Below are 19,066 nucleotides of genomic sequence, written 5' to 3' on the forward strand. Positions count from 1 at the left end.
GTGCGTTTTTTTCTAATAAACTCTTTAGGGTGATCTTAAAAAAACATTTTTTTAATTACACGATTAACTTGTTTCACTCAAAATTTGAGTTCAACACGCACTTTTGCTGCATGGGCGCCCCCTCACTTGACAGAAAGCGTGGCGTCACCCTGCTTCGATTCGGTGACGTTTCGGCGCCGATGGCGCTGCGATCGCCCAGAGGAGAGCTTCTCTCTCATGCGATAATAGCGCCATCTCAGCGCAAACACAATAGACGCGCGCGCGCGTGTTGATTCCTCGCTGATTGCGCTATTCGTTCAACTAAAGGAAGAAAACAACAACAAAAAATCTTTGACAATTGACGATCGATTTTGCTTTTAGCTTTTGTTGTGGTGTGAGGCTTCGTTACGTTTTAATCGCTCTCGCTTTCAAATTTCACTCTTTTTTTTTTTGAGGCGCTTTGACAGATGGCGTCTTTCCAATATGGCGGCGCGACCCAAAGATCTCGATCTCCTTTGGTTTGTCACCTTATAAGTCGAAAGCTCATTTACCTCAAAAAGTGCTCCTTTTTGGAGTTGTCGTCGTCGTCGTCGTTACTTAACCGCGTAAATATGGCTAAATTATCGCGGTGCGTTTTGCGACGAAGAGCAAAAAAAAAATGGCTTCATTGAGAACTGGATTCCAGTCGCCATTCAAGTCGCCATTAATGGATAAGAGTTTTTATTGTAAGACATGAATAAGTGCATTCATGCGAGCGCGTGTGTGGCCCCGGGCGCGAGGAGCGTCACCGAAAGATAAACTTTGAGGTTATGAGCGTCGCTTCGCGGTAGGTCGTGCTCGACGGAGATAGTAGGCTGGGTTTAATTTTGGAACCCATGCAGCAAACGTTGTAAAACGGAATTCAAACTCAAAGTTGAGTGCTTTTATATAAGCGTATGTTTTTGACAGTTCAGGCCAATGTCAAATTTGAGTAAATTTTACTCGTTTAAGAGTTGAGTAAAATTTACCCAAATTTGACGTTTGACCACAAACTAAATTTTGGGCAAAATCAGTATTTACAAAATTTGATGGACGTGTGATTAGCTGTCAAAAAATTCAAGCAGTGCTGCCATATGAGTTTTAAATGTTTATATCATATTTAAATGAATCACATCGAATTTTTCCGCCCTGGAATCTCCACCGTCTCACCACTTCGCGCCGGATGTTTATCTTTTTTGCTTGCATACCGGTAAATCACACTCCGCACAGCTGCAAAAAAAACTCGACTTATCTTACTGGGCTTATCGTGACACAAGTCGTGCGGGCTGGCAGCAGCGCCGCAATTAACCGAGGCGTTGGGCAGAATTGAAGCGAATCGCAGCCGCTTTTTTCTGGAGAGTGAAATGTAATCTTGGAGGCTCTATTTTTGCCTTCTGCGATTTCAGGAAAAACGGCTTATCCACGAAGCCAATTTGTTACATCGAGTTGGAAAGTCTAAATCGAGCATGACTAACAAGAATTGGCCCAGCTGCAGTGGGATTTGTTGGGTACGGTTTGTTTTGGGAAAAGGTCTGGCATCACTGAAATGACAACACAATAATAATTTGGAAACGTAGTTCCATGTCAATGTTGTTAACAATTTTGTTAATTTCAATTCAAATTCTTCAAATTAAAAGATTGCTTTGCAAAACTTTTTGCATGATTATAATAGTTTAAATAATTTTAATTATTTAAAATTTTTTTTAGCTTTAATAAGTTTAATAATTTTAATAATTTTAATAATTTTAATAATTTTAATAATTTTAATAATTTTAATAATTTTAATAATTTTAATAATTTTAATAATTTTAATAATTTTAATAATTTTAATAATTTTAATAATTTTTATAATTTTAATAATTTTAATAATTTTAATAATTTTAATAATTTTAATAATTTTAATAATTTTAATAATTTTAATAATTTTAATAATTTTAATAATTTTATTAATTTTAATAATTTTAATAATTTTAATAATTTTAATAATTTTAATAATTTTAATAATTTTAATAATTTTAATAATTTTATTAATTTTAATAATTTTAATAATTTTAATAATTTTAATAATTTTAATAATTTTAATAATTTTAATAATTTTAATAATTTTAATAATTTTAATAATTTTAATAATTTTAATAATTTTAATAATTTTAATAATTTTAATAATTTTAATAATTTTAATAATTTTAATAATTTTAATAATTTTAATAATTTCAATAATTTTAATAATTTTAATAATTTTAATAATTTTAATAATTTTAATAATTTTAATAATTTTAATAATTTTAATAATTTTAATAATTTTAATAATTTTAATAATTTTAATAGTTTTAATAATTTCAATAATTTTAATAATTTTAATAATTTTAATATTTTTTAATAATTTTAGTAGTTTTAATAATTTTAATAATTTCAATAATTTTAATAATTTAAATAATTTCAATAATTTTAATCATTTAAATAATTTTAATAATTTTAATAATTTTAATATTTTTAATAATTTTAACAATTTTAATAATTTTAATAATTTTGAATAATTTTAATAATTGTAATAATTGTAATAATTGTAATAATTTTAATCATTTTAATTAATTTATCGTTTTTAATAATTTTAATTATTTTTTTATTTCAATTATTTTAACAATAATTCAAAAGAAACTTTTCACACTGACGGGTGAATCGCCAACCCAAAGAAAATTCTTATGGAGTGTTCATTTCCTGCTGGAATTGTGCTTTGTGTCTGTGTTTGTGTGCGCCTCCTCACCGATTACAGAGTGAGCTCGCCGGGAATTGGGATAATTAAAAACCAGAGGCCACTCTAATTATGTTATTGCTCAATTCCAATATAGCCGGGGGAATTGAGTTTGGGTTTTTTGTTTTGTTTGACTGTGAGGGGAAATTTGCTGATAAATGTTACTGTTTATATTTATTTTTATCCTTATCATGAATATTTCTTAGTTCAAGTGTAAAGTTTTTCAGGAAGTTGATAAATGGTAGACCCTTTTGAAAAGTCAAACCAAAACGTCAAATTAGTAAAAATAAAGGTCTTTCATAGAAACTCAATTAAACTACGACTTTTCCATCTGCAGAATCATCATTCTTCCGGACAAGAAGCTTCAAGAGCTCTTCAGTGCGCGCTGCGGTTTCGTGACATGCCCAAATAAAGCAAAGAATTGAATGAATCGTAAAATAGACCCGTACATAGAGTGGGTTCTCTTCTCTCTTTTGTGAATGTCGCTCCTTCCCTGAAATGAAACCGGTAATGCTGAAAAAAAAAACTTCCGATAAAAGAAGTCACAAATACAACGATAAAGCTGAAGTTTTCAAATAAAAAATTTGGCATCAAATTGTCGACACAGTAAATTTTAAAAGTGAGGTTAGCTATCTGTCAAAAGTAATTTCTTATATCATTTTAAAAAAACTTGCCCACAAAATTGCAGCACTCGGAAGTGGCCAGCATTTTACTGCCTCGTAAAAGTTAATCGCAGCAGGCGATTCTCACCATTTTCCCTTCCTCTCTCTCTTGTCCTTTCCACTCTTTCTCCCTTTTCCCTCTCTCATTTTCTCCCTCCTCTCTTTCGCGTGCGCTCCCTTTGCGCACTTGACATTGAAACGAGCAAAAAAATAAATTCAATTGAGAACAACCGGCCGGCAAATCCAAGTAGGCGCGCATGTGGCGAGAATCCGGGAATGCTTGCCGGTGTCTGTGTGTGCTCGCGTGTATGTGTAATTGTCTGCACGCGAAGGTAACAACGTCGTATTGAACCGTTTTTTTGCGTGCCTGTATGCGATATGACGTTTCTGCACCACCACCAAGATCGAAGCAGGCGATGTCTGGCTGCTTTTTTACCTTTCTCTATGAAAAGAAATTTGCTTTTGACAATGACTAATCGAAATAAAAATTTATTAGTGCGATATTATCGCAAAACAAGAGATTTTTATAATCGATTCCACTAAAAATAAAAAAAGGAAATCCACCTTTCACCTTAATTACCGCCATCTTTGATGGTATCATGGTTTTCATCGGAGCGGCTCCCCGAATAGCTCGCTTTATGATTTCTGACGTTTGGGCTGTTGTTTTTGGCCGCCGGATTTGCCGATTTATCGTTCACACCTGCTGCGTTAATTCACACCCCGTGTGGATTAATTTGCCAAAAAGATAGCGCCATCTTGGCATTATCTGTTCCGACGGGATTTTCAAATCGCGTTTGCGATTTAGGGTGGTCCTGATTTTTTTTTCATAACTACAGAGCGTAAACCTACGTCAAATCTACAAATTTCGGAAAGAAACCTAGAAATTTTAGGCTTTAGAAAAAGTAAATTGCAAATCATTATTTTTAATAACAAGTGTCTGCCCCCTTGAAAATAGCAATCTGGCAACCCTGCTAAACGTAATTGCATCACACCATGAAGCGAAAACTTTGGGTTTTCCCATTTTCGGCACCTTTACAACCTGTTTTGGTAAATTGCACCGATAGATTGTATGCACTTTCGTTGCTATTTTTACGATCTTCAAACAAGCTAATGAGATTAATTTTCGGTAATGAACCTAGCTATTTTTTTATTCAGTGACTCAAGGAGGTATTACACTACATCAACTTAATTTTAACACTGAAACTGAACTGAAACTGAACTGAAACTGAACTGAAACTGAACTGAAACTGAAACTGAACTGAAACTGAACTGAAACTGAACTGAAACTGAACTGAAACTGAACTGAAACTGAACTGAAACTGAACTGAAACTGAACTGAAACTGAACTGAAACTGAACTGAAACTGAACTGAAACTGAACTGAAACTGAACTGAAACTGAACTGAAACTGAAACTGAACTGAAACTGAACTGAAACTGAACTGAAACTGAACTGAAACTGAACTGAAACTGAACTGAAACTGAACTGAAACTGAAACTGAACTGAAACTGAACTGAAACTGAACTGAAACTGAAACTGAACTGAAACTGAACTGAAACTAAACAAATTAAAAGTATGATTAAATAATTGTTTTTTTGTAAACAAATTATGTTTAGTTTAAAAAAAATTGGATAGTTTTAGAAAATTTGACGCAGTACTACACTTAAAAAAAATTGCGACACTGAACAAATCGAAATTTTGATGAATTTATTTAAATTTGCATTGAATTTTGCGTTTCAAATTTTGTTTTGCTTAATTTAAATGTTGGTGAAATCTGAATGGTTGACATAGGACTACACTGTATTTATATTTTATTGCGTAATTTTGCTATTAAAAATTTAAACCTGATAAATTTTGATTTTTAACAATTCTTAACCAACAATTTGACGTAGGACTACGCGGTATTTGAAGTTTGCGTTGAACTCTAATGTGAGTAAAACTTCACAAAAATCGCAAAAACCAACGACGTAGTCCCACGTCACGCCGGGACTTCCCAAGAAGCCGGAAGAGCACATCGCAGAAGGCGACGACTTGATCTTATAAATAAACAATTGAGCGCACTCTTTTAAGGAGTGCCCCCCCCCCCTCCTTCATCACCAGCCATCGCCTACTGCAGATCCGCCCCGTCCAAACATGGACACAAACACTCACATATCCGGCCTGCTTCGATGATCGGCGTATCTAATTGGGGTTCGACATGCCATAGAGTGAAGAAGAAAAAAGAGCTGATTTGCGGCGCTTCAAGCGCCTGCTCAAAAGTTTCGCTTCGGCGACGAATTAATTCCAAACCTCCGCCGACGGTTCAGATATGAAGTTTTAGATTTATATGAATTTGCCGTGTGGCGGCGGCGTGAACGAATTTCGTTTCACACGTCAGTTCAGATCGAAGATCGATGATGGAAACGGAAGAAAGTTCGCATGATGAGGGATCTCTCGAAAATAAAAGGGCCACGAAATAAATATTTATTTGAACAGAAAGAAAAATTATTTGAAAAAAGAGCCCCCTAGGGTGCGGGGAACCCAAAAGTGCGCCCAAGTGTGGCCACTTTTCGAGGAATTAATAAGACACATGTAGATGTGAGGGAGAGCGAAGAAGTGCCTACATCAAAGGCCGGCTCTAATTAGTTTTTACGAGCGTTTAATGAGCAGATTATGGATTGTGCAGTAAAATTAAAATTAACAAGTGATACTCGGTAGTGATATTCGATCATTGTGGCGGCTTCGGTGCGATTATCTGCTCATTATGGCACGGAATCGAAAGAGATACCCCTGGGGATGTCATAAATCATAAATGCTGACAGTTGATTTCAATTTCTCAAAGGAATCATTAAGGTTTTGAAACATAGCGTGAAAGTTTTATTTGAAATTCAACAGTCAACGGCGTAGTCCTACGTCAAAAAATATGGAAAAAATATTTTGATTTTTTCATAAAATATAACATAGTCCTACGTCATACACAATTTTCTCTTTATCTACACTCACATTTTAAATTACTCCGAATTCGTCGAAACCGATCTTACTCAGAATTGAGTTCTTGAAGCAAATTTCAGAGAAAGATAAATTTCACTCCAAAATCAACGAAAATGTGATTAAAATAAGCAACAATCTGACATAGACTATTAAAAATATTTTTGAGTAAGTTTGAGAAGTAGTAAATAGTGCATTTGTCAGATTTGTCACTCAGTTTCCGTTAAATACACTCAAATCTGACTGATGACATATTTACTCATTTCGGAGTGAGTTTGGTTTAGAGAGAAATTTAGTGATTTTGAATGTGCGTGAACGCGCTTTATAAAAAAAAACTCATTTCTAAGTAATATTAACTCCAATTTCGTCAAATCTTAGCCTACTCAAAATTGAGTTATACTCCAATGTTACTAAATAATTGGATTAATTTCTTTAAGTTCTGAGTTATTTTTACTAAAATTTAATCAATTCTAAATTCGCTCAAAAATAGGTTGCGAATGTTATCTTTAAACTAGTTTTTGAAATAAATTCCGCTTATTTATGAATTATTTTTCCTCAAAATTTGTCAAAACTGAACCAACTCAAAATTGAGTTCCGAATGTTTTCCTTTAACTATTTTTTGCAAGTACGTTAAAAATCACTGAGTTTTCGTCGAAACCGAATCTACTCAGAAATGAGTAAATGAGGCATCTGTCAGATTTGTGTGACTAAAATTTAATCAAATCTGAATTCACTCAAAAATGAGTTGCGAATGTTATCTATTAACTGATTTTAGAGATAAATTCCGCTTATTTATGAATTATTTTTCCTCAAAATTTGTCAAAACTGAACCAACTCAAAATTAAGTTCCGAATGGTTTCTTTTAACTAGTTTTTGCACGTACGTTAAAAATCGCTAAGTTTTCGTTGAAACCGAATCTACTCAGAAATGAGTAAACGGGGCATCTGTCTGAATTGTGTGACTAAAATTTAATCAAATCTGAATTCGCTCAAAAATGAGTTGCGAATGCTATCTTTATACTAGTTTTTGAGATAAATTCCGCTTATTTATGAATTATTTTTCCTCAAAATTTGTCAAAACTGAACCAACTCAAAATTGAGTTCCGAATGTTTTCTTTTAACTAGTTTTTGCACGCACGTTAAAAATCACTGAGTTTTCGTCGAAACCGAATCTACTCAGAAATGAGTGAATGGGGCATCTGTCAAATTTGTGTGACTAAAATTTAATCAAATCTGAATTCTCTCAATAATTTTAACTAGTTTTTGAGATAAATTCCGCTTATTTATGAATTATTTTTCCTCAAAATTTGTCGAAACTGAACCAACCAAAATTGAGTTCCGAATGTTTTCTTTTAACTTGTTTTTGCACGCACGTTAAAAATCGCTGAGTTTTCGTCGAAACCGAATCTACTCAGAAATGAGTAAATGGGGCATCTGTCAGATTTGTGTGACTAAAATTTAATCAAATCTGAATTTGCTCAAAAATGTTTTACTAGTTTTTGAGATAAATTCCGCTTATTAATGAATTATTTTTCCTCAAAATTTGTCAAAACTGAAACAACTCAAAATTGAGTTCCGAATGTTTTCTTTTAACTTGTTTTTGCACGCACGTTAAAAATCGCTGAGCTTTCGTCAGACCGAATCTACTCAGAAATTAGTAAATGGGGCATCTGTCAGATTTGTGTGACTAAAATTTAATCAAATCTGAATTCACTCAAAAATGAGTTGTGAACACTCAAAATCAGAAGTACCCGAGGAAGTACCCTTCAAAAAGGGTTCTATCTACCCTTTATCTGTCATCCCAACGAAAAAAAAACTTTTTTGAGGGTTACTTCCACCCTTTTTTTCAAGTTTACCGGTAGTTACCGTTTGCAAAAGGGTGACGACGGGTAAACTTGAAAAAAAGGGTGGAAGTAACCCGCAAAAAGGGTTTTTTTTTTCCTTGGGTTGACAGATAAAGGGTAGATAGAACCCTTTTTGCGGGGTAATTCTGATTTTGAGTGAATGTTATCTTTTAACTAATTTTTGAGATAAATTCCGCTAATTTAAGAATTATTTTTCCTCAAAATTTGTCAACCCAACCCAACCCAAAATTGAGTTCCAAATGTTTTCTTTTAACTAGTTTTTGCACGCAGGTTAAAAATCACTGAGTTTTCTCCGAAACCGAATCTACTCAAAAATGAGTAAATGGGGCATCTGTCAGATTTGTGTGAAATTCACTCAGCAAATTGTTTTTAACTGACTGTTTACGATTAAACATAACTCAGAAGTTTGAGAAGATAGTGTACAAGTTGCCCTTACTTCTCTCTCAGCGTGTAAAGTTCAATTTCCATGTCAAAAGGTGTGATAACTTGAGCTTCTCCTCAAACTAAAAAGCGAAAATTGTGTACACTTAACCCTGAATTTTCCCACATTCATAAAATCTGAGCAAAAATGCAAAATTATGCTAAACATAAACCAAAGATTCTTATCTAACAGCCTGCTTCTTTTTTTCGCTTCACACTCTAAATCCAAACCCAGCAACAACAAAAAAAACCTGCTCGCCCGAAAAGGCAACGAACTCGTGTCTTCTTTTCGCGCAGAATTGCATCTTCGCTTCGCGCAGGTTTGAAGCATTTTTGCCAAGTGCGCCGGCGCAAACCCATCCAAGTGTGCCATTGGCCGCCAGGAAAGAAAAGGGGGCAGGGTTTTGTGTGCTGTAACCTGATTTTTGTTTAGCGTGTATCCGATTTGTACACTTTTGTACACGGGAATTAGCATATTGGTGCCCCCGTAAGTCCCTGATGACGATTTTTTCGGCATTTTATTGCCACTTGGATTCCGGTATGGCACGCGTCGGAGGAGGAGGTGTTGTCTGGTTCGGGGTAGTAAAATGACACCTTTGGGGCCACCCCCGCGGCCAATCCAATAAAAAGCTGTAAACGACAAGGTTGTTTTGGTGTTTTTTTGTGGTTCAAAAAGAATTGGACATTCTTCTTTGAACGTGTACTTTGACATTTTGTAGAATTCCCAAAAATGAGATCCATTTACCAAAATTTGACATTTGACTCCTAACCCACTTTTGAGTAAGCTTGGCTTTTATGAAATCTGAGTAATTTTTGGTGGAAGAGTCGCTTTGAAAAACTCAATTTCAGCGTGTTTTCTTCAAGCGTGTACTTTGACAGGTGGTCAAACCATACACTGAGAAAAGAATGCTTTGTTAAATCACGCATTTCAAACAATGATTTCCAAAAAACAATTTCTACAATTTCCAGCATGCAAATCACGCCAAAAATTCATCGTCTAAGCTCGATTTGTTTACATTCCAAGTCGGCACCCAGTCCAGCCCGGAACGGGAGCACCGTTAATCGAATTTAGGCAACAGATTTGTGCCGTTTAGTGGGCCATCGCCGCGGCGTTCAAACCTGCTACTTCTCCTCTCACTGCATTGATAAATGAAATCAATAGTAAAAGAAAAAACCTCCGAGATTATATTAAAATCAGATATAACAGTTCAAATACCGAACGATGTTCCCATTCCCGAGTTATTGCGCTATCTCATGCTCTTCGCAGTTGGTGAAGAGCTTCTTCGCAGCTTGGCAAGTTTAAGATCGGGAGAATCGCACCCGAGAGGGGCCAGGGAAAACCTGTGTTACTGAGACAGACCGGCGATGGGCAAGTGCACCCGTTTCTTGTGGGGCCAGGCGGGTGAAATGGACCTTTTTCACGAAAATTGTGACATTTGGCAACCCTTCTTTATTTATAAACACCATCATTTGAAACCACTCAGTTTTCGTCACAACAAACCTACTCAGAATTGTGTTCTAAGATCATACGTCAGATTTGGGTGAATTTCACTCAGATCTGAATTCATTTTGCTCCGCTTTCTAGTAAAGTGATTGATTTTGAATGTTTGTGTAAACAATAAACTGTAACTCTATCGCGCCTCTTGACACTTATGAAAAGCTGTCAAACTGACAGCTCGCTCTGAGTCTAGGGGTGCGACAATACAATTTTCGAATTAATCTCAATATTTTTAAAGAATCTCATTAAATTAAATTTCGAAATTTCCTGTTTCACCCCAATGTCCATCGCAATCGGAGGCAACAAAAAACAAACCCGATCGAAAAATGGCCAGCTTGTACAACAGTTGTTTCCCCCGGCTCACGTTTCACACTCCCTGTTTCCCATCCCAAACCCATAAAAAGGGCCCTCCCCTTATCTGATAAAACCACGCTGCACTTTGTTGGCCTGAGCAGCTTGGAACTTTTTGCCTCTATACGGTCTCGTCGCTGCACGCTCATCGCCAATGTTTTTGTTCATATTTGGCCAACTCTGGAGAGCAAGCAGTCGGAGAGGCCAAAAGAGTGCAGCGACCTTCCCCACCGGACGCAAAGTGGTCCATGTCCAAAATTGGGCAGTCACTGCAATGGCAGCAGCTGCTGGGCGGATTTGTTTCGGGTTGATTAATTGAAAGTTTTGTTGTTTTTTTTTTTCGAGATAGAGGTTATCTTGTGGTTTTCGGAGTGACTAAACGTTGATTGTTTGAACTTTCCTTTTGCAATTACCGAGCTTTACTGATTTATCTGATCTTGGTTCGTTTGGAATTTCCAGGTTAAATCATCTGTTTTGTGTAATTATTTTTCTCAGTGTAATTGTTTAGGAACTGTCAAAAGCTAGGGGTTAGCCACTCGCAACTCTTTGTTCTGAAAAAAAAAAGTATTTTGACAGTTCGCAAATAACAACACGTTAAAATTTATTTGTTCACAACAAATTTCAACTCATCAAACAATAACTTACCTTGTTTGACTAACTTAATTACTGCTTCAAGTTTCGCTGAAGCCTCCGAATGCCGACATACATTTCAATTATTTATGACGCACGTGTTCGATGTTAGCCCCCCTCCCAAAACGGTACCTGAGCTTAGGCGATTACCATTTTCAATTACGATAAAAATTATAAAATTTATTTATGAACCATCCAAGCAAGCTCCGAACTAACGGTGCCCTCAAATGGTACCCCGTGGAAGCCCACTGATCCAAGTTGGGGCAGCAAATTAGGTGTAAAGTCTGGGGTGTCGGACGGACAGGTCAAAGCAGGCGCGGAACGTCATGAACGCGCGCCATGCTCTGATTTTTTCGCTTCTTCGGCCTACTGCGATGCTGCACATTTTGAATTTTCATGAATTGAAAGTTTTTTGTTGTTGTTTTTTTTCTGTTTTGGATGTTGTTGGACCCTCCGGCTTAGATCCCAGGGGGTGACCACGCTGGTTTGGGTCAGTCGCGTGGCTTGTCTTAGACAAATCTGTTGCCATATTTGGACCATGTTGGGTTGCTCAAAATATTTGAAATTTGTCAAAATATGTTTATATTTAGTGTTGCCAGAAATACTTTTCAGCATAACATAACCTCCTTTGGCAAATACACTGTTCTGAGGTATCTGATCTGTTTTGAGTAATTATTTTCCTCAGTGTAAACGGCTACTGTCAAACTGTCAAAAACTAGGGGTATGCCACTCGCAACTCTTTAACCTTTTCACTTTGTTCAATTTTGGAAATATCAAAAAATATTGTTGAATTCAGTGCTGCCAGACATTTTTTCATCAACAGTTAATATTAAGGTCAAAATTGCTGTTGAAAATGTTAAAAAATTTACAGAAAATCATTTTTTGAGGAAGTTTTCCAAAAATTTTTCGAATGACCAACTCTAGTGCGTCCCAGTGCGTCACGACGAAGGAGGCCGCCCGAAAAAGAGCAATGAACTTCCATTTTCGGCGGCGCACAACACATTTTCGGCGGCGCACAACACTGTGAAGCCGAGTTCGCGATTCAGGAAGCTTAGATAAGTCGGCGTAGAGTTTGGAGCCAGAGGAAATAAAAGAGCGAGTTGAAGAGATGGAGAGGAGAGGAGAAAATAGATTACACAATATTGGCGAAAATATTAGCAAATCTGCGCACCTTTTGCTTTCGTTTTTTTTTTGCTGGCAACACCGAAATTGCTTGGCAATCGAGTTGATTACCAAACAAGGCTTGCTGGGATTGCTGGCGTGAAAAAGTTGTTGGTGACTGCTGCGCGAAAGATGCAGTTTTCGAAGTGTGACGAGCGTAGCAGGCCTGGAATTAGACAGATTTGCTTGAAAAGGGTTGCCAAATCTAACCATATACATTATCTTGAACATCAATTAGCCTCTCGAAATCGCGAAAGTTGGGTACCTTTGAACCGTTATAAAATTCTCTCTTTTTGGTTTCTTTGGCCCAGATGGAGTAATTTTGCACGTGCATGCGGAAGAGTTGATCGTTTGCAAATTTACTGTTGACCTAAAAACTAAGGCAACACTTGTTGATTTTAAGTTTAAAGGTTTTTGTAAAAATAAAATTTTACACAAAAAACTGAAAATTTGAAACTCTAAAACTTTAAAACTTTAAAACTTTAAAACTTTAAAACTTTAAAACTTTAAAACTTTAAAAATTTAAAACTTTAAAACTTTAAAACTTTAAAACTTTAAAACTTTAAAACTTTAAAACTTTAAAACTTTAAAACTTTAAAACTTTAAAACTTTAAAACTTTAAAACTTTAAAACTTTAAAACTTTAAAACTTTAAAACTTTAAAACTTTAAAACTTTAAAACTTTAAAACTTTAAAACTTTAAAACTTTAAAACTTTAAAACTTTAAAACTTTAAAACTTTAAAACTTTAAAACTTTAAAACTTTAAAACTTTAAAACTTTAAAACTTTAAAACTTTAAAACTTTAAAACTTTAAAACTTTAAAACTTTAAAACTTTAAAACTTTAAAACTTTAAAACTTTAAAACTTTAAAACTTTAAAACTTTAAAACTTTAAAACTTTAAAACTTTAAAGCTTTAAAACTTTAAAACTTAAAAACTTTAGAATTTTTAAACTTTTAAATTCAAAAAATTTAAAAATGAATTGTTTTGATAAAAAATTTAAATTACAAAAATTACAAAAATTACAAAAATTACAAAAATTACAAAAATTACAAAAATTACAAAAATTACAAAAATTACAAAAATTACAAAAATTACAAAAATTACAAAAATTACAAAAATTACAAAAATTACAAAAATTACAAAAATTACAAAAATTACAAAAATTACAAAAATTACAAAAATTACAAAAATTACAAAAATTACAAAAATTACAAAAATTACAAAAATTACAAAAATTACAAAAATTACAAAAATTACAAAAATTACAAAAATTACAAAAATTACAAAAATTACAAAAATTACAAAAATTACAAAAATTACAAAAATTACAAAAATTACAAAAATTACAAAAATTACAAAAATTACAAAAATTACAAAAATTACAAAAATTACAAAAATTACAAAAATTACAAAAATTACAAAAATTACAAAAATTACAAAAATTACAAAAATTACAAAAATTACAAAAATTACAAAAATTACAAAAATTACAAAAATTACAAAAATTACAAAAATTACAAAAATTACAAAAATTACAAAAATTACAAAAATTACAAAAATTACAAAAATTACGAAAATTACAAAAATTACAAAAATTACAAAATGAAAAAAAATGACAAAAAATGACAAAGATTACAAAAAACAGTCCAAACTTGGTGATTCATAGGCTTCGGAAACGCCCTATTTGGCAAATTTCGTAACTTTTCCACAAAACTTGAAGTTTTAAAAGACCATCCCAGCTACCTTTACCAATGCGGGGTTTGTTTAATAGTAACCTATTGATTCGAAATTTGTAAAATACGGTGCCTAAAATTACAAAAATGACAAAACTTTCAAAAACATACGAGAATTCTTCCTACTTTCTGTGGTTTATCTAAAAAGTGTTCCCCTCACATTTCAGGTTAAGATCTCCAGACGCCCAATTTGAGAGAGCCCAAGCGCGCGTGCCTCTAGTGCACACTCCAATAAAAACCACACACGAACTGCCACTAATTCCTGCCAGATGGGATTAGCCTCGTTTTTACCTTCGTTTTTCCTCTTCTTCTACACGCTAAACCATATCGCCCTACGCGAGCGCACGCGAGATGATCTACTCTACCCAGCGAACGAAACGTCAAAATCTCAGTAGGCGTCCGTTGGCGCCACCGTCGCGTCGCCTCCTACGCGCGCCTTCCACACTTTTTTTTGAGTCGAACTAGATGTCGCCACGCGATGATTGACGATCGACGATTGACAATCTAGAACGCGCGAGTCGTTTCGATGCGTCGTGTAAAATTATGACCCCATAAAAGGGGGGGCAACATCCAATCAGCGACGACTTTTCCTCCGATTACGGGCAGTGCTGCCAGCGTCAACTTGGAGGTCACCGGCCTTTTATAGACGGAGAGGTTCGCCCGGGTGCGTTTGCCCTCATAAATCCAAGATGGCACTCGCGCGATCATGTCCAGTTTTCTCGCTGCTGCTGTGAAGGTCTGCCGCGGGGTTCAAGAGTAAGTCGCCGGAGTCGCCTGCCTGTCTGAAGTGACTGCTTGCAAGAGAAGTCGCCGCGGAGTGATTGGCCGGGGCAAGGGACCGAAACCGAACCAAAACACATACGCGCCGCGAGATCGGTACCATAAATGGTCATGAAGTCTCGGAAAGGGGGTAGGTTTGGTAGCACTGGTAGCCGCGCGAACCATGTACAGATATCCAAGTAGTCGTCGTCGGTCGCAATTGGTCAAAGTCGACGCTGCGTGCTCATAAAAGGTAAATTATTGTCGCGCGATTTGGTTTGCGGAGTCCACTTTTTCAGTGTAGACTGGTTCACGCGACAGCAGCGTTGCCAGTCTACCACAATAACCCATCGGAGTAGGCTGTGAACCTTTGTAAGGTTTCACTTTTGCTCCAACCTTTTTCCCACATTCGCATTGGGATCAAGTTACCTCTGGAAGCACCAATCAACCCGCCTCACGTGCATTGCGTAAGTCAAGGCCAACTCGATTGAACGTGTCCGTTGACCGCGGCGCAAGAGTGACCCACATCCAGCGAGAATCGCACGCACGCTTCCGCGTCGTCAGCCGATTCTGGTGGTGGCGCTCTTTGTAGGGGTATTTTCTCATTGACCACTCACACAGACGCGAAGCGATTTTTGGCGAACGCAGAGGCGTCACGTCACACGCACTGACGGCGGATGTCCATATACGGTCCGGTTGACGACGTCGTCGTCGTGACCTGCCTGACCGCCGAAGGTTTTCGTCACTCGCGCGAATGAAAACGTAACGGCCGTTCGAACGTGATCGATTGCGGTCAAACTGGCACCCCTGCTGTCAAAGTTTGGGTGGTATGGCAACCAGTCCGCCGTAAATCACCCGGCTTCCGGCGTGATTCATGCTCATTCATCACACGCGAGAGGGATTTTACGAGCGATAAATTTCGTTATCAAAATTGGAATACGCATTAAGGTGCGCCTTTGAGTCAGCGCGGTTATGTCACTTGGCGACTTTGAAAGTCTTCTCCTCCGCGACGTCTCAACTTTAGACGGAGAAATTTTTTCCCACCTCTTTTCTCAAGTGAGCAAACAGGAAAATTGCTAAATTGCACTATTTACGTTTCGCAAAACAGCGCAAACTGCTTTCCTAACCTTGAGTGAAAGTTCTCGCCGGTTCGTCGTCTCACGTTCTCACGTCCATCTCGCGTCAATAAAAACAATCACATTACTCGCAGTAGGCGCGCGCACAAGTCGTATCAGTTCAATTCCAGTCATGGCCGCCCATGATCAAGTCAACGGATTTGGAGGTCTCGCGCGACACCGGATGACATCAGCTCCCACTTCAAGTCTCCTCTCCTGAATACCAAAACAACACACACTCTCGTCAGAGTCAGTTCCTGTTGACCGCCGCTGCTGACGCCATCCGTGCGGCCAACTCTGCGCTGAATGCTGATATGGTGTTCGTCCTGTGGGGTGCTTGTTGTTGTGTTGAATAAATTATGCTTGGTCGTTTTTTTGCTGCTGTCACAATCGGCATTTGTGCGGTGAAGGATAGTTCCGGTGTTGGTTTCTTGTTTCGATATAAACGGATTAATAATCGTTTTTGCGTTGCAATTTTTTAGAGTGTAATTGACGTAACTGTCATAAAGTTAGCTGTCAAAACTGTCAATTTTTAAAAATTTCTGAATAATTAATTAAACCTTCTGAAATTTTGATAAACTATCAGCTTGTTTATAAAACAACTTTAAAAACAAACAACTTTGTCAAAGACTTCCGAGAATCGCGGTGACTCTTTAGATGTCGTTGAGTCATGCGGAAGTGTTTACGAATCGAATCCGCAATATATAAATATGGGAATGCGCCTTGACTCACGAAATCCACTTGTTTGCCAGTTTATGGACAAGTCCTGAAGTTCAACCCAGAGGGGGTGCCGGTTTGGCCTACCTGGATCAGAATTACGCGAGGGGCGATTTGCCGTTTAATAACCACAGATTCAGTTTTAAAGACACGGTAGGCCGCGCCAAGCTTCCATAATTGGTCATTTGAACCTGGAGCCGCAAAATGAAAACATTTGTCGGAAGTCGCGCCGACGTTTCGATAACAAACGAACGCTTTGTTTACAACTAACTTTGTGCGCCGGCTAAACGACAGTTGTTTGTTTACTGTTTATTGTTTTTTTGTCTGTCGCTGCGCAGCGCAACTGCTGCGCCTGGAAGGACATCTTTTTGTTTAGATAGTTGACAGCTGCGCTGTGTTTGTTTACAAACAAAACGAAGCTTGCTTGGTTTGCTACAAATTTGACTCAAAAACACATTCTGACTAGATTCTTTTTGTAACGGCCGGCAAATTCCGCCGCGATGACGTGATCCGACCACTTCCGAACGTGACCTAAGTCTGAGTCGCGCAAGCTGATAATCTGCGGACTGTACTTTTTGCTAAACCTGTTGAAAGCGAAAAGAAGAAAAGGTGAAGAAAACCCGACTTAACACTTGCTCCTGTGTTGGTGGTTTTGTTGTGACGACTCCCCTTCAAGAATTTGAATAATCCAACGGTTGCGTCTGGCGTCGGTCGGTTTTCTTGCGACTGTAAACAAGTCATGTACCGTGTAAGACATTGAGCGCCCTTTGAGTGTATTTATTTTCAAAATACATTCACGCAAACTGAACACAAGTGTGTTGCTGATAGCCAAGTTCAGGGATGGGCGAGGAAGATGACTCATCACCTCTTGAGCCCTTCTTTCCGATTCGCCTTTTGAGGTTATGTTTGACAGTTGGCGAATGATGCGAAAGCTTGCTTTCTGGGAATCGACCACTTGGATTGGCGACGATTTAGCGCGTGAATCATTTTGAGAGTGTTTTCCCCCTCGTAAATCGAAAATCAACCAAACCAGACTGTCTGGCGGTTTTGATGTTGGGGTGGTTGCCCAAATATGACTAATTGAGCCGGTTTATTAGTCATTCGTTGCAAGTCATTTTGTTTGCTTTTGCAAAAAAAATATCAATGCATCGGCCGGGAATCGAACCCGGGCCGCCCGCGTGGCAGGCGAGCATTCTACCACTGAACCACCGATGCTTCGTTCTTGTTAATGATTGCAACCAGTATTTCTACTTTGCCAAATTTGTAGTTTAATTTATGACCAAAAGGTATCGGGATCGCATGAATTACTAGTTGGTGAAAGACGTATTCAAGAATATAGATTTAGAAGATGAATCCTAGAATTCTAATTAGAAATCGTTAAAATGAAAAAAATTCTAAAAATAAAATCAAACAGAATGCTACTGCAATTCGATAATCAACATGTCGACAGCTTTCAACACTTGCAATTCGATGAAAAAAACATTTTAAATAAAAAAATCAACACCTCCCCGACGGGGAATTGAACCCCGGTCTCCCGCGTGACAGGCGGGGATACTGACCACTATACTATCGAGGACTTGTATTTTCCCACAGACCAACTCACCGAACTGCTTCCACGCGGAGCGAAACCTCTAATCTAGTAGGCCGAGCGAGGCCTTTACTGAGATAGCATTTTGTTATTGTTGTTGTTGTTTTTGTTTTGTTTCCCTCCTCGCACCCCAAGTGCAATAAATTTTTTCGACAAACTCGCTTCGCGTCGTCTTCTTTCGGGTTTCGGTTTTTGTTCTGCCCGTTTGGGTGTGTGTTTTTGGTTCTACTTGTATTCTACCAGCGAAGTAGGCCTTTGCTCAGAATGCTCGAGCTGATTTGTTGGGAGCTATTTTTGGTGAAGAAGAATGAGCAACAACAGAGCTGTAAATTTCAATTTGATTTTGGTTCTTTTTCAGGACGTTGAAAAACAATTATTGAACACTTAAAGAATCGTTTATTTTCTTAAAAATTAAATAATAATTTAGATTAAGATTGTAAGTTTTTTTTAAATTATTAAAATTATAAAAGTTATTAAAATTATTAAAATTATTAAAATTATTAAGATTATTAAAATTATTAAAATCATTAAAGTTATTAAAGTTATTAAAATTATAAAAATTATTAAAATTACTAAAATTATTAAAATTATTAAAATTATTAAAATTATTATTATTTTTTTTTAATTTTTATTTAGGTCGTTGCAAATATTTTTCAAAGTTTATGTCGCCCCCCCCCCCCTTCAAAATTGGTCCGAAAAATCAGGGGGCAAAAAAATATTTTTTCAAAAAAATATCAAAATTTCAATGGAAATTGAAGTCTAATCAACTGAGAACAATCTAAAATGCCTTTTTCTGCATTGATAATCATATTTAACATGTTTGGACTCGTTAAAAAATATTTTGAACTTTT

At 36.4% G+C, this 19,066-nt stretch overlaps 2 non-coding genes across 2 annotated transcripts; both read right to left on the minus strand.

The window, feature by feature from the left end:
- Positions 1-17,771: 17,771 nt before the first annotated feature.
- On the minus strand, positions 17,772-17,842 carry Trnag-gcc (transfer RNA glycine (anticodon GCC)). The gene has a single exon. It is a non-coding gene; the product is annotated as a tRNA-Gly (tRNA).
- A 289-nt stretch (positions 17,843-18,131) lies between these two features.
- Positions 18,132-18,203, minus strand: Trnad-guc (transfer RNA aspartic acid (anticodon GUC)). Its single transcript has one exon. It is a non-coding gene; the product is annotated as a tRNA-Asp (tRNA).
- Positions 18,204-19,066: the final 863 nt, after the last annotated feature.

This window comes from Culex pipiens, chromosome 1, assembly GCF_016801865.2.
Source record: "Culex pipiens pallens isolate TS chromosome 1, TS_CPP_V2, whole genome shotgun sequence".
Classification (NCBI taxonomy): Eukaryota; Metazoa; Arthropoda; class Insecta; order Diptera; family Culicidae; genus Culex; species Culex pipiens.